We start from the raw sequence: 13,654 nt of genomic DNA on the forward strand, positions 1-13,654 counted from the left end.
TCTTTTATTACACATCAGAGAGGTGTGTGAAGTGGTGGTAATGATGGGAGTTGTGCTGACCTGAGTATTTGCTTATTTCAGTCTTTTTTTTTTTTTTTTTAAGGGCAAGAACAAAGTTTTCCACACACTTTATGCAATCCAAAAAAAAAGTCACACTGCCTGGGTAAAACATCAACGTAACAACCCAACAGTGGGTCCGAGGCACAGTCTTGAGCGCCCGCGGCATCCAGCGGTGGGGAAAGAAGGGTGTGCTTTCTCAAAGAGCAACGCAAAGGTACACCAAGTTGCTCCGGAGCGTCCTCTGCCGTCAGCTCCCAGAGTTTACGCCAGGCTCTTTTCCTCTCCAGCCTCCCGCAGGGGGAGGAAAGCTGGCTGGCCTTTCCTGAGCTTCCATCACGGGTCAGGCGCCTGCTCCCTGGACCCATTTAAAGGACACCCAGCTCACTAGGCTCCCAGAGAACGGGGGAGTTGGAGGGGCTGGGCAAGAGTGAAGGAATCAACAGGGGAATAAAGGCGAAAAGGCGTGGTGGGAAAGAGCCTAAGAGGTAACCACAGGGCTTTCTCCCATAAAACGCCAATTAAGTGCAGCAGCCATGATTACAATACGGTATCTTAAAGCTCTGTTTCCTCCAAGAATTTTACGAACTTCCAAAAATGCTACTGCTACATGCAACTTACCCTGAGCTGAAAACAGGAGGGAGAAACTGACTAAAAACATCATCATCAATCAAAACAGTGGAATGCTCTACTTGTCCCGCTAGCCTGAGGACATTCAAGCCCACTTCTGCAGCAGCTATGCTGCAAGCTTTTATTTAAAACTTGCTTTCTATGTTAAAATGATTGCATTGCAATAATCACTTCTCAGGGGAAACGAAGTCCTTGGGTACAATTATTGGAACCGCCTTGTTCTCTGGAGGGGAGCACTTGGAGAAAGCAGCAGGCCTGCCCCGTGCCTTTCATTTTCTGGGCTGCAGCAGCACCCTGGGAGCTGGCTCCTCGGTCTGGACCATGGCTGGCAGGATCCCGGCCCTTGCCAAGCACAGACACTGGGTCAAGGGTTACCAAGCCTGAACTTAAGACCCAAACCTTCTCCCACTAACATGGGCCTATAAACTGGGACAAGTAGCTGTTTTCAGTTTATCTAGCTGTCCCTAGCTGAGAAAAATGAGAGGGGGAGAAGGGGAAAAAAAAAAAACTACAGATCGGCAATTCAGTATCAAAACTGTAACTGAGACAAGTTACTGTTAAGTGAATAAATTAAAATGAAACCAAAACCTAGCCAACTGCAGAAACAGTGAGTTTCACCCAGTCTACTAACTCCATTCCTTTCCAAGTCCTCAAACCTGGTAGCGTCTTACTGTAATCACCCGGAGTCCAGGGTTCTGGATCAAGGAAGGATCTCCCTCCAGCCGGTGGGAACTGCTGGGAACACATATGCTAGTATGTCATTTGGAAGTCTGCTAATATGTTGTAAGCTGCACAAGACGCTTGCCTGGCTTCCCAGGCCAATAAACAATGCCATTCCAACTCCTGCAGCAGTCAATAGAAAACAGTCCCTTGTCTCCACCATCCAACAATTCAACAAACATTTGTTCCTGTTGAACAACCGTCAGCCTGGCTCCATCTGCACCCGCTCCGGCAAGGCGAGCTGGCGGAGGCGGCTGCACAAACGCCCGGCCCAGGTCCCCGAGCCCGGGGCGCTGCCCAGCGCGGGGGGCCACTCGCCCAACACCCCCCCCGAGTCCGGAGGCTGTAACGTATGGAAGACTCGGAGTGTGGCCTATAGGAGGCAGAATCCCATTCATCAAATGCTGCAAAGAGCTGTTCTTTGTTCACCGTCGTACGAAGTACAGTACGTGTGAATGAAGCCCGGCGTTCGGATGCAGGGAGCCTGGCTTCAGAGGGCGTCCGGGAGCGAGGGACCCGGCTCTCGACACTCGCCAGGGCTCCGCCACCCGGTACCGAGCCACGAGTATTGTTCCTCAAGTCTGCGGGCGGGGGTGGGGAGCTGGGGAGCTGGGGAGCTGGGGTGGGGGGGGGCGGTGGCCAAGAAGGCACTTCGGGCAATGCAAACCCACGGCCCTCCCCGGACTCTGGGCGCCCTCCCCATCTTCGTGCTCGCCCCACCAAGAGAAAGCCCGAGCGGGGAAGCCGACTCCCACGGGCTTGCAAATCAAGGACTGGCAAAGATGGGACTCGGCCAGGGTGCCCTGTGCCGGACGGCCCTTCTCGCCATGTGCAAAAGCCACGCCGGCACGGCCCTCCACCCCCACCCCATTCCGCAAGTCCCCGTGGCCGCGGCCTCCGCGGGGGCTTTCCCCCGCCACGGACAGGACACTCTCCCACCCCCAGCGTGACCTCTCCAGCCGGTCCCGCCGCCGCGGAGCCCGCCGCTGCGCGCCCGCATCCCGGGGGTGGCGGACGCAAACTTCCACGAACAAAAGAGTTGTCTGCAAAACGATGAGGGAACTTCGGGGTGCGAGGGGACGCCCGGGTCCCCGGCGCGTTCGCCGGGGCTCAAGTTGAGACGTGGAGGGGGGGAACACCCCAGGGCGCAGCAGTGCCCGCGCACGCCCCGGGGAAGCGCAGACTTTTCCGCAGGGGCCGTACTGGCTCGCTCCCCTGGCTGCGCTCTGACAAGTCTCACGCATGCACCAGCGGCGGCACTCAGCGCCCAGAGAAACCGCCCGGCCCCACACGAAACCAGGCAGGCGGACCAAAAGGAAATCAGCCACACAAATATTAAAAAAAGGGGGGGGGCTAAGGCCAGTGCACCCCGCGAGCCAGGCTCCCTACCGCCGGCGGCCGGGGGACACTCGCCAGGGACCTCCGCTCGGGACCGGCCCCCCGGTCACCGCCCGGCCCGGGATCGCTTACTGTGCGCGGCGGGACGCTCCGGCCGCGGGCCCCCGCGCAGTCGCCGCCGGCGCTCGCCGAGTCGTCCGGGCTGCCCGCCGCGCGGCCGCCGCGCGCACGCTCTCCTGCCGGCGCCGAGCGCTTTGTACGGAGCTGCTCCCGGGGAGGAGGAAATCGACTTGTCACTTCCTGAACTGTTTGCAACTCGTCCCTTTAACCGGCCCTGGCCAGGCCGCCCGCGCCCGCCCGCGCCCGCCGCCGCCGCGGGGCCGCCCGACCGCGGCTGCTCGTCCCTGGGTCCGGCGCTCTACCGGTGGCGTCGCGGGCCCTGGCGCTCGGCGCGGCGGCGGCGGCGGCGTGCAGGAGCCGGGCGGCGTGCGGCGGCGGCGGCGGGCGAGGGTGCAGTGCGCGCAGCCGCCGGTGGGCGGGGAGTGGGGCGGGGGGGTCGCGGCGCGCCGCCGGCGGGGCTAGAGGGCGTCCTGCGAGCCGAGCCGCCCGCGCTCGCGCCTGGGAGGCCCTGGAACGCGGGAAGTGGCCCCGGGCCCCGGCCGCGCTGCCGCCACCCGGGCCCGGAGCTAGAGACCCCGGGGCCGCCCCCCGCACGAGCCGGGACGAAAACCCCGGGCCGCGTGGACTTCAGATGTCCAGCTTCCGGGTTGTTGGGGTGTTTTGGTTTTTTTTTTTTTTTTTTTTTTTTTTTTTTTTTGAGGTTTTAAAGAAACCATCGCTTCAGTGGCGTGCTGGGCGGCAGGGGACGAGGGGAGCCGTGTGAGTGTTGTCTGTCGCACTTTTGGAAAATAAAGCGCTCCTTTCCTAACTCGGGGCGCTGACCGAAATAAAGGAATGTGTACTTCGGAAGCCACATCCAAAATATATGCAACTGGTGAAGGAAGGATTTGTGGTTGCTAAGCAGAAGCAGAGCATGTTTAGTTCTGTAACTTAGGATGTTGACTTAAGTTCAGGAATGTAACCCTGATAGAATAAGCAGAGTATTTTCATTGTGCCGCTCACCTGGGGGAGGGGGATTGTTTTCCTTGTGAAGTGAAGCCCTAGATTTCCCATTAGGCCTTCCTACTGGTGTATGTTATTTTATTGACCTTGTCCAAAAAGAGATGTTTTTAAAGAGAGGCTTTTTTTTTAAAAGAACTCCCTATGCCTGTTTTGTGTTCTCCTTTGCCAAAAAAACAAAACACCTCATTACTTTACATGGATTGTGTCTGCGCCATTTCAATGGTTCTATTCATAAATCAGGAAACTTTTTCTGTTGCTTCTAGGAACATTTAATTGGTTTTAATCCAATGTTTCAATCCCTGTATCAAACATAAATGAACAATTAACTTCTTGAGCTTGTGTGCACTTGGGAAACTATTATATTTCACAGCTATTGCTAACATATTTCAGTTTCCCATTACACAGGACCCATTCTTTTGCAGAAAACCACGAGTTAACATCTCCTTTCACACCAACTACAGTTCACACCAGTGACTTCTGCTGCAAGACTGAGAGGCACAACCAGGAGAAGGATGTGAGCATTCATTCAAGTAGATGATGTGGGATACAATCAATCCATCCAAGAAAGCCAAACCAAGCTAATATAGACTATGGGACCAATATCCTGACCTATATATACACTCTGCTTTAAAACAAGTTATCAAGGGCCAATTTTGAAAGAAGCAAAAACCAAGTCTTCCTAGACGGAACAAAGAAAGGCACAGGGATAATTTGAGGGTGCTGCAACACTGCCTCATGCCGTCTTACGCGTGCAGTGTCACCTCAGCCTGGGAGAGCTTTACGGATATAGTTTAATTTACTTTTTATTAGGAGGCCTAGAGTGACTCCTGCTGGCAAACATTCAGTTTATTCCTGCAATTACTAGTTCATGGGGTCAACTTAAAAAACAAAATTCAGGGGTCCCGAGCCTGGAAACAATTACTGCAACCATTATTCTTGTTGCTTTCAGTTGTTGTGAGATTTTAGTCTCACAAAACTCCAAGGGTTGTGGTTATGGCAAGCTCCTTTGCCGTAACACCTCCTTTCCAACCTAAAGCAGCCTGTTTTTCTGGTTTTTAGGCTTTCTTAAAAGTGTAGAGAACTAAAAACTATCTGCTTCAGGGGTTGTGCTACTAACCAATGAATAGCTATTTCTCATTTACTTAATTTGAATGTCTAAGGACTAAAAATACATACATTAAGGCCTGTGTCACTAGACTTCCATACTATGGGCCTTCCCACATCATGTAATAAAGTCCTACAGAATAGATATGGAGAAGGCAATGGCACCCCACTCCAGTACTCTTGCCTGGAAAATCCCATGGACGGAGGAGCCTGGAAGGCTGCAGTCCATGGGGTTGCTAAGAGTCGGGCACGACAGAGCGAGTTCACTTTCACTTTTCCCTTGCATGCATTGGAGAAAGAAATGGCAACCCACTCCAGTGTTCTTGCCTGGAGAATCCCAGGGACAGAGGAGCCCGGTGGGCTGCCGTCTATGGGGTCACACAGAGTTGGACACGACTGAAGCGACTTAGCAGCAGCAGCAGCAGAATAGATATATGATGCCCCGTTTTTTAGGGCCATACTACACAGTCCTTTATTATAAAAAGTCCTACCCCAAAGTTTGTATATTAGAGTTGCTTAATTCAAAGAAGTAAATATAAACTCAGTCAAACTGGATTTAAAACAATGTAAGCTGCAGTCAGAGGACGGGGGTAGGAGGGCTAAGCTGTCTACCTTTGTTCAGTCCTTAAAGGTCAAAACCAAATCAAAACCAGATTTAGAATACAACTGGAAACCTAAATGCAAATTCATGGGCCAATTTAGGAATAAATCCATAAAATAATCCAAAAATTATCACTTTCAACTTTTCCATTATCACCAACCAACACTAACCTGGTTAAGGCACAGAACACCCTGGGAAATATAAACTGTAGGGATTACTTGCAGTCTCACTCCAAGACCAACATATGAAGCCCAGGGAAAAAGTACAGTCAATACTGGCTCTCCTGGCTCCCCTCCCCAAAGCAGAACTTGCAAATGAAGGAATGCCTGTGTGTGTGTGGTATGCATGACATGTCCACTCAGCACTGCTGGGGAGATAGAAACTGAGTGGCTTTCTATACTAGACGGTGCTCCCATTCCAAGTTTAAAGCTCTTAAGCAACAGGAGACAATAAGGGTGTATTTTACTAAGAAAGGGTGTAACCAACTATAACTTGTATCAACAAGCTAATAAAAGTATTCACCTAAGCACATTTGTGCAGAGGAGGGTAAAGATTGGGTTCTGATTAAGTACTCAGAAATGTCCTTGATAGTTAGTGGGTGTTCTGTGTTTGTGTCTTTAGAACCAGATAAATATGATGTTCAAACAACAGGGAGCTAAGCTTTTGACATTTCAGCAAGTAGCAGTCAATACTGTTCAGTTTTTCCCATTAAATTTATTTGTACCTATGATTATAAAAAGAGTGGTGACCACTGAAAGATGGTAAACTGGTTTGTCTCTGAGAATAACATTCTTTTTAGACTAAGAATGGGAGTGAAACAAACATTAGACATGTTATACGTTGGAACCAACAGCAGTATGCAGATGCATGTGTATTAACCCCTTTATTCAGCTTCCCAAAGCCACAGCTTCTTTGTCACAAGTGCTGTATTAAAAGCCAGTCATTCACATTTCACACTGTCTTTTCTACACTTGAAAAGATCTTTATAAAAGCAGAACCTTTTAAAATCGCTTATAATAGATGATGGGAAGATAGACATCGCCAAGTCCACCTGAAACATTTTCAGAGACTGGCTACTGAAAGGAAGTTATTAGCAAAATACACTGCTTTGAAAATGATGGAAAGTTTTTGGTTGTCAGTGGAAGCCAAAAATCTGAGCCTACTATGGGGGCAATTTTCTTATTCAGAGCTTATTCAGAAAAATAAGTTCTATAATCGTCCCCATACGTATGATCCAGCTTCAACTAACAGCCCTACCTACATAAGCGTGTTACAACACACTAATACGTCTGTTCTTTCCTTTCTATTCTTTTTATCTTTTGTTCTGAAACCTTTCCACTGATGAAAATGAGTTATAGCCCTGGCTGGAATCTCATATAGATACATAAATCTATCTCCCATATCTGTAGACATTCTCCTTTTTTTAAGAGGAACTTTGGTTCTCGAAGACAGTCATTTTTTGATTCAGGAGCTAAATAAAATGAATTTATTTTCATTGAAAAATAAGCACAGCAGTGAATTTAATGATACCAATCTAACTCTTTTGATACAAAATGAGAGTTGAAAGCAGCTTGAAGGAGACTGCCTATTGAAATCAGCGCATGTGAATCTGCACAGCTTTGTAACTGAGCGTCTAGCACCATTGAGGTACGAAGCATGCCAGCTGGGACGGCATTGTGCACCACAAAGTGTGGGTTGTAAGCCTAAGTCCTGAGCACAAACCCTGGTTTCCAAGTTGGCAGGTGCTGAAAACACAGCAAATGTCACGCTTGCAACTCACTGCATGGAAGGGCTCTGAGTAAAGGAAGCCTAAAAGAACAGAGCAACAGTTAAAACTTATTTCAATTTGATATTACTTTTTCCTTGCAAAATTAATAGTACCTGGAAGTATTATGTGCTAAAAGAAAACTCAAGCATGAAAAAACAGACACTGGAAAGTTTATGCATGGTAAATAAGTAAAAATATAGCAAAGTAAATCTACATTCAAAGTTACTGATATATGTAAATCTTACCAAACCTACTTAAACTATTTTAATACTAAGATTCAAAAGCATAATCAGTTCCTGGCCTTTCCCTGATCTATTTATGGTCTCAGCTGAAACAGACTCTAACACTCTAACACGGTTAGTCACCTATAACCGCGTCTACCTCAGTACACTCTACCAAAATCATCGCTAAAAACAAGCTATAGCATTTCATATTGCTACACATTGAATTTAATCTAGAAAACACTTCAACAGCACACTCAATGTTTATGTCATCTTCAAATGAAAATCATTTCAATTTTTTGCTTCAAATATTCTGTAGTGGAATTCAGATTTAGTATGAGATATTCAGCCCCAAATTTAATTTTTCTATCAACTACCTGTCATATAAGTCACTGCCTCAAGAAAAATCTATTTTTAACTCATCCCTAGTGAGTTAAAGCTACCACTATCCTGCCTATTACCCATGAAAACGAAATGAGTGAATTTCATTTTCATCAGGTATACAGGAAACTGAAAGATACAGCTTGTGATTTCATAGAGTTTAAATACCCAATCTTAAGACTGAATCCTTTGGATTTAAAATATCAAGAAAAAAAATATTTGGTCTCTGGCTCCAATGGAAGAACATCCCTGGGAGCAGTATGAAAAGAACATTTGCCCCACGTATTCTACCAGCCTGTGAATTTCCTCACTCAGTTCTCTCAGTCTTCTCTATTAACCAAAAGCCGAGACGTTTTGTTTTACCCTATCCATTACTGTTGTAAGAGGGCCAGCCAGCCTTGCCTATTTTGTCCTAGCCTGCCCTGCAGCTGACCTGAAACAGAACTGATATGAATGAGAAGCTGGCTTGCAATTTTAAATACTACTTTACATCTCCTTTTCATTTTCACATAGAAACAAAACAAAAAACACCTTGATCAAACCAAGATATTCAACCACTATAATGTTTACCGAATTGAAAGTAGTGAAACTCTGATTATGTTCTATCCTGATGATATACATCATATTGTACTGACCTCATCTCTGTAGAGCTTCTTCTAAAATGATTCAGACTTAAACTCGTGGAGGTTAGTTACCTAGAGAAAGTGACACTCCTCTGGCCAGCATTTCTATAGTAATATTAAGCACTCTAAGCATTAAGGTATTCATTTAACCACTAATAAAAAGGTTAAGTAAGTAAACAAATCCGCAAACCAAGCATTTTCTACACTAGTGTAAACAACTGATTCACTGTACTTTACCAACTATACTGTCAGTTCTAATACACACCAAGGTCAAATCATATAAACTGCTTAAAGTACTGCCTGCCCAACATCAAACTTTAAAATGCCACTGTGAATGTCTGCTAACTTACAGCAAAGAAAATAAACATGATTCACTGATCAAAGAAATCAAACCTAGATAATGAAAGGTGGAAATCAATGATAAAAATCTTAGTCCAACTTTCCAGGTGGCCTAGTCGGGTTGGAAAGATCTCCTGCAGAGGCAAATGGCAACCCACTCCAGTATTCTTGCCTGGGAGAAATTCCATGGACAGAGGAGCCTGGTGGGCTACAGTCCTTGGGGTCACCGCAAAGAGTGGGACGCAACTGAGAGACTCACACGTGTGTGCGCGCACACACACACACACAAGGTCACATGGGGGATCTTGGTCCGGTCCCGCATTAGTGGTCACTGGAAACAAAGCCTTGGAGTTCAAACCTGAGAAAAATGTACCACATCCGTGGCCATTTGTTTTCAATTCAGAAGCATCCACAGTAACCTTTTCCCCACAACACCTACACTTATTACTACCTCCTGACCTCTGAAACAGATAATGATCAGAAACCTGAGAGGGATTCCTAGAATCTGCTGCAACAAATTATAAAGGGGATTTCATGAAAATCCAGCATTATGATATCCGGTCTCCATTTCTTACTAAATAAAAAGGTGCTTTTAGCACCAGTCCCATCTAGAGACTGAAGAAGGAGGAGCTGTGCAGTATGATTTAAGATAATCTGGAAAGGCCCCCACCTATTCCAGCCTTTCCCTCTTGTCTACCTCTCATCCTCCTCTACTCACTCATCTCATCACTCCTGGAATACAAATGCCTTAGGATGGATCCGAATACATTAACTCGGTGGCACTGAGAGTTAAAATCCTGAACCATTCAATATATTAGCTCCAATGGGAAAAAGGTTTCTTTGCAGAAAAGAATATTTATTTGGCTTTGGTATGTGCTAGGAATCATGCTAAGATGATTTACATTTTTCTCACGTAATATTCACTACCCTATCATGTATAGTCTACACAACTGCTTCTCTCTCCACTATATCAAACTACTTCAAAGAAAGGTACTGAAGGGTAACCAACTTGAAATAAGTATCTACTATATACTAGGCACTTTGCCAGTACCTTTAAAATAGTTCAATTTCACTGAGGGGGATAAGCAGTTATAGAACAGACTGCTGCTGCTGCTGCTGCTAAGTCACTTCAGTTGTGTCCGACTCTGCGACCCCATAGACGGCAGCCCACCAGGCTCCCCCATCCCTGGGATTCTCCAGGCAAGAACACTGGAGTGGGTTGCCATTTCCTTCTCCAATGCATGAAAGTGAAAAGTGAAAGTGAAGTCGCTCAGTCGTGTCCGACCCTCAGCGACCCCATGGACTGCAGCCTTCTAGGCTCCTCCATCCATGGGATTTTCCATGGGATTTTCCAGGCAAGAGTACTGGAGTGGGGTACCATTGCCTTCTCCAATAGAACAGACGGACAGTACAAGGTATATAGAAGGGCAGACCCATGTACTATACTCTGTATAGCATGAGAATGTAGAAACCTCAAAAACCCAGGGCTTTCAAGTGGTAAATAAAGTCATCTCTGAGTGTGTGGTGTGTATGTTTTAAATAGGGAAGAATCAAATTAGGGAGATTCTTTGGGTTATCATAGTTTTATCAAATTATTTATCACCTTATCAAAATTATGGTGGGGAAAGTCCCTGGTGGCCCAGTTGTTAGGAGTCTGCCTGCCAATGCAGGGGTTGAATCCCTGGTCTGGGAAGATTCTACATGCCACTGGGCAACTAAGCCCTCATACCACAACTATTAAACACTGAGCCTTCAAGCTCTAGGGGCTTCCCTGGTGGCTCAGAAGGTAAAGAATCTGCCTGCAATGTGGGAGACCAAGGCTCCATCCCTGGGTTGGAAAGACCCCCTGGAGGAGGACATGGCCACCCACTCCAGGATTCTTGCCTGGAGAATCCAGGAGGAGCCTGGTGAGCTACAGTCCACGGGGTCGCAGACAGTCTGACACGACTGAGCGACTGAGCGACTAAGCACACCACAATAAGCTCTAGAACCTGAGGGCTGCAACCACTGAGCCCAGGAGCCACAACTACCGAAGCCCTTGAGCTCGAGAGGCCATGCTCGGCAACAAAAGAAACCATCTGCAATGAGAAGCCCTTTCACCACAACTAAAGAAAGCCCACTTGAAGCAACAAAGACCCAGCACAGCCCAAAACTTTTAAAAATTAAAAAAGTTTTAAAAAATAATAAAATTAAGGTAGGAGTGAAAAATTAGATGTAAATTTCTGAGTTTCTCATATAAAACATCTCTGTGTCAAATGAATACAAACTGAATTATCAAATATATATCGGGGCAATCAATACTCAAATCTAAAGTTTACCAATGAATGCACAAAGACATTTTCAGACTGAAAAACAATCATGTGATGGCTTCAACTGTTTTATTATATGTACATGTATTTTTTCAGATACATGAATAGCTAATTTGGTTTAAAAGAATCATAAAGTGACCTAAAAACTGATATTTAGCTAATGGAGTATTTAAACTCTCCATATATCGTGGAGATCTATTTTGTTAAGTTTTCTCTAAACCTCAGGTCAATTTCAGAAGTTATTATGGACTGAATGTTTGTATCCCCCAGAAATTTATGCTGAAGCTCTAACACCCAAAGAAACAGTATGTGGAGGCGGGGCCTTTGGGAAGTAATTACGGCTAGATGAAGTTATGAGGGTGGAGCTCTCACCTTGGGATCAGTGCACTTACAAGAAGAAACACTCAAGAGCTTCATAAGAACCACCAGGGAGTTTGCACACTGCACACACTCTCTCCCCACAAGCACACACAAAGAGAACACGTGAACGTAACAGGGAGATGGCAGCTGCATACAAGCCAAGAGAAGAGACCTCAGGATGAAACCTACCTTGTCCACACCTTGATGTTGGAATTTCCAGTCTTCAGACTGTGAAAAATAAATTTCTGTTGTTTGAGCCACCCAGTCCATGGCAATCCCAGCTATTACAGAGGTAGAGAGGAACTTTAAGTATCACGTACTGAACACCCCTCTTTCACAAAAAGAAAAACGGAAGCCCAGAAAAGGAAAGTGACTTGCCTAGGTTCCAGTCATTTTCACCCCCAAAATTTAGCATTTTAAAAATATCATTTCTGATATTTATTCTACTAGTTAATAGATTCTAAAAGCAAATTATATGCTATTGTAAAATGAAAACAAAAACAAATTTCAAGTTCAAAAATCAATGTGATTACTGCATTTTTTGCAAATTAAATCATTAATCAAACGGACTTAACAAAATGATCTCTCAATTCTGGCTATGTAGTGTCCTTACCATACAAAGATTTTACAAGGAAACCTTAGCTCACTAAATGAGCAAACTTTTGGAAAGGTCAGGCTTATTCCAATGTGAGTTTCAATATATGAAATCTACCATGAAGTATAATCCAGAGAGAATAAATAACTCTGACTTGCTTATGACTGATTCTCAAAAATCAACAAATATTATTCTCATTCAAAAAATAGCATACAAGCAGTTTCACTGACTCATGAAGGCTCTATTTATAAATCACACAACATGTAGTTTTCACTCACAATTTCAAGCCTGTCTTCCAAAATTTGCAAACAGCTCTTTAATTCAGCCCAGTACGTTTTATTAAATACCATATTAGGATTTTCCCCATTCAGACTCCAGTGAGACTTCTTGTTGAGGACATGGAAGGAAAACCTAATTAGTGCTGCTCCAGTGCATGTAAATTTATTTCATCACGAAAATCCACAGAGTAGGGGTGAGATGCTGTCACAGAACGGCAGACGGATATGGAATGTAAACGGCTCTTTCCTCCACTCTGCCCCTCTCCCACCCCGCCCCTCCAAGTTCCACGGTTGGAAATCATCCTAACATTTTTTTTTTAGTCAGGATGTACTAAAATTAGATGGGAACAAAGGACTGACATTTTCATATTAGAGGAGGGGTTGGGAGAAAAATGTGAGCTTGCAGCACCCACTCTCTTCTACATTTAGCCTCTTCGTCCTGACTATTCCCTCAACTCTGAAGCAGCAAGGAATGCAAGAGCAGGGGAGCCAGCAGCCACCCCAGCAGCGCTTCCATTCCGCTACAATCACATCATGATACACTGCTTCATCTCTGTTAATGAAGAGTGATAAATACACTTCCTGGTCCCCTTACTCAACCACAGTATTTCATATTTCTGAGCTCCTCAGATAATATCCAGAGTATGCTAATTGCTGGCTCATGTGAAAATTTTTAGGTATTTGGAGAAACAAATATATTGTCAGATTCACTTTTCTTAAAAAGCTTCTGGATACCATGCACAATGAAGCTCGCTCGCTAACATGCTTACCATTTCCTGATGCAGTAATAAAAATACATATTTATAAATATAAGAATTTGTGACTTCTTTGTGAAGGATCACTTAAAAACGCAAAAAGTAAATTAAAAAATGAAAAAAGTAGGTTCGTTTTTTTATATCTTCCTCCAATAAACTAGGCAAGTAACTGGGAAATACTTTAAGGCACAATTGATATCTTGGTCGAAAGTCTTTCTTACAATGGTATCAGCATGACAAAAGTACATTCTGCCGCCTCTGCGCCCCAGTTTTTGAAGTTCTACTCCATAAAAGCAGGACAGTGATACATTCAAGTCTTGAGAATTATTCCTATCTTTTTAATTTGGTTTCTCTGGGCCTAAACCACAGGTCCATACAGTGGCAGCTTAAAATGCAGTTAGAGAAGTCCTGTTAATGATTAGTTTAATGCATTGTGTTGTAAAGATTTTTAAA

The 13,654-nt window shown here is 45.3% G+C and overlaps 2 protein-coding genes across 3 annotated transcripts in view; both read right to left on the reverse strand.

Annotated features, from left to right (window-relative positions):
* The window catches only part of FAM53B (family with sequence similarity 53 member B), a 113,418-nt gene extending 110,269 nt beyond the window's left edge, over positions 1-3,149 (reverse strand). The window contains exon 1 of one of the 2 annotated variants that reach the window (XM_025274434.3): positions 2,878-3,140. The gene's annotated coding sequence lies outside the window, so the exon portion shown is untranslated. Of the gene's footprint in view, positions 1-2,877 lie in introns of both variants that reach the window. The other variant, XR_006547852.2, reaches the window with a different exon arrangement.
* A 3,895-nt stretch (positions 3,150-7,044) lies between these two features.
* The window catches only part of EEF1AKMT2 (EEF1A lysine methyltransferase 2), a 32,514-nt gene continuing 25,904 nt past the window's right edge, over positions 7,045-13,654 (reverse strand). Inside the window, exon 7 of the transcript XR_006547853.1 lies at positions 7,045-7,381. The gene's annotated coding sequence lies outside the window, so the exon portion shown is untranslated. The remainder of the gene's footprint in view (positions 7,382-13,654) is intronic.

The sequence above is a fragment of the Bubalus bubalis genome, chromosome 23, assembly GCF_019923935.1.
Source record: "Bubalus bubalis isolate 160015118507 breed Murrah chromosome 23, NDDB_SH_1, whole genome shotgun sequence".
Classification (NCBI taxonomy): domain Eukaryota; kingdom Metazoa; phylum Chordata; class Mammalia; order Artiodactyla; family Bovidae; genus Bubalus; species Bubalus bubalis.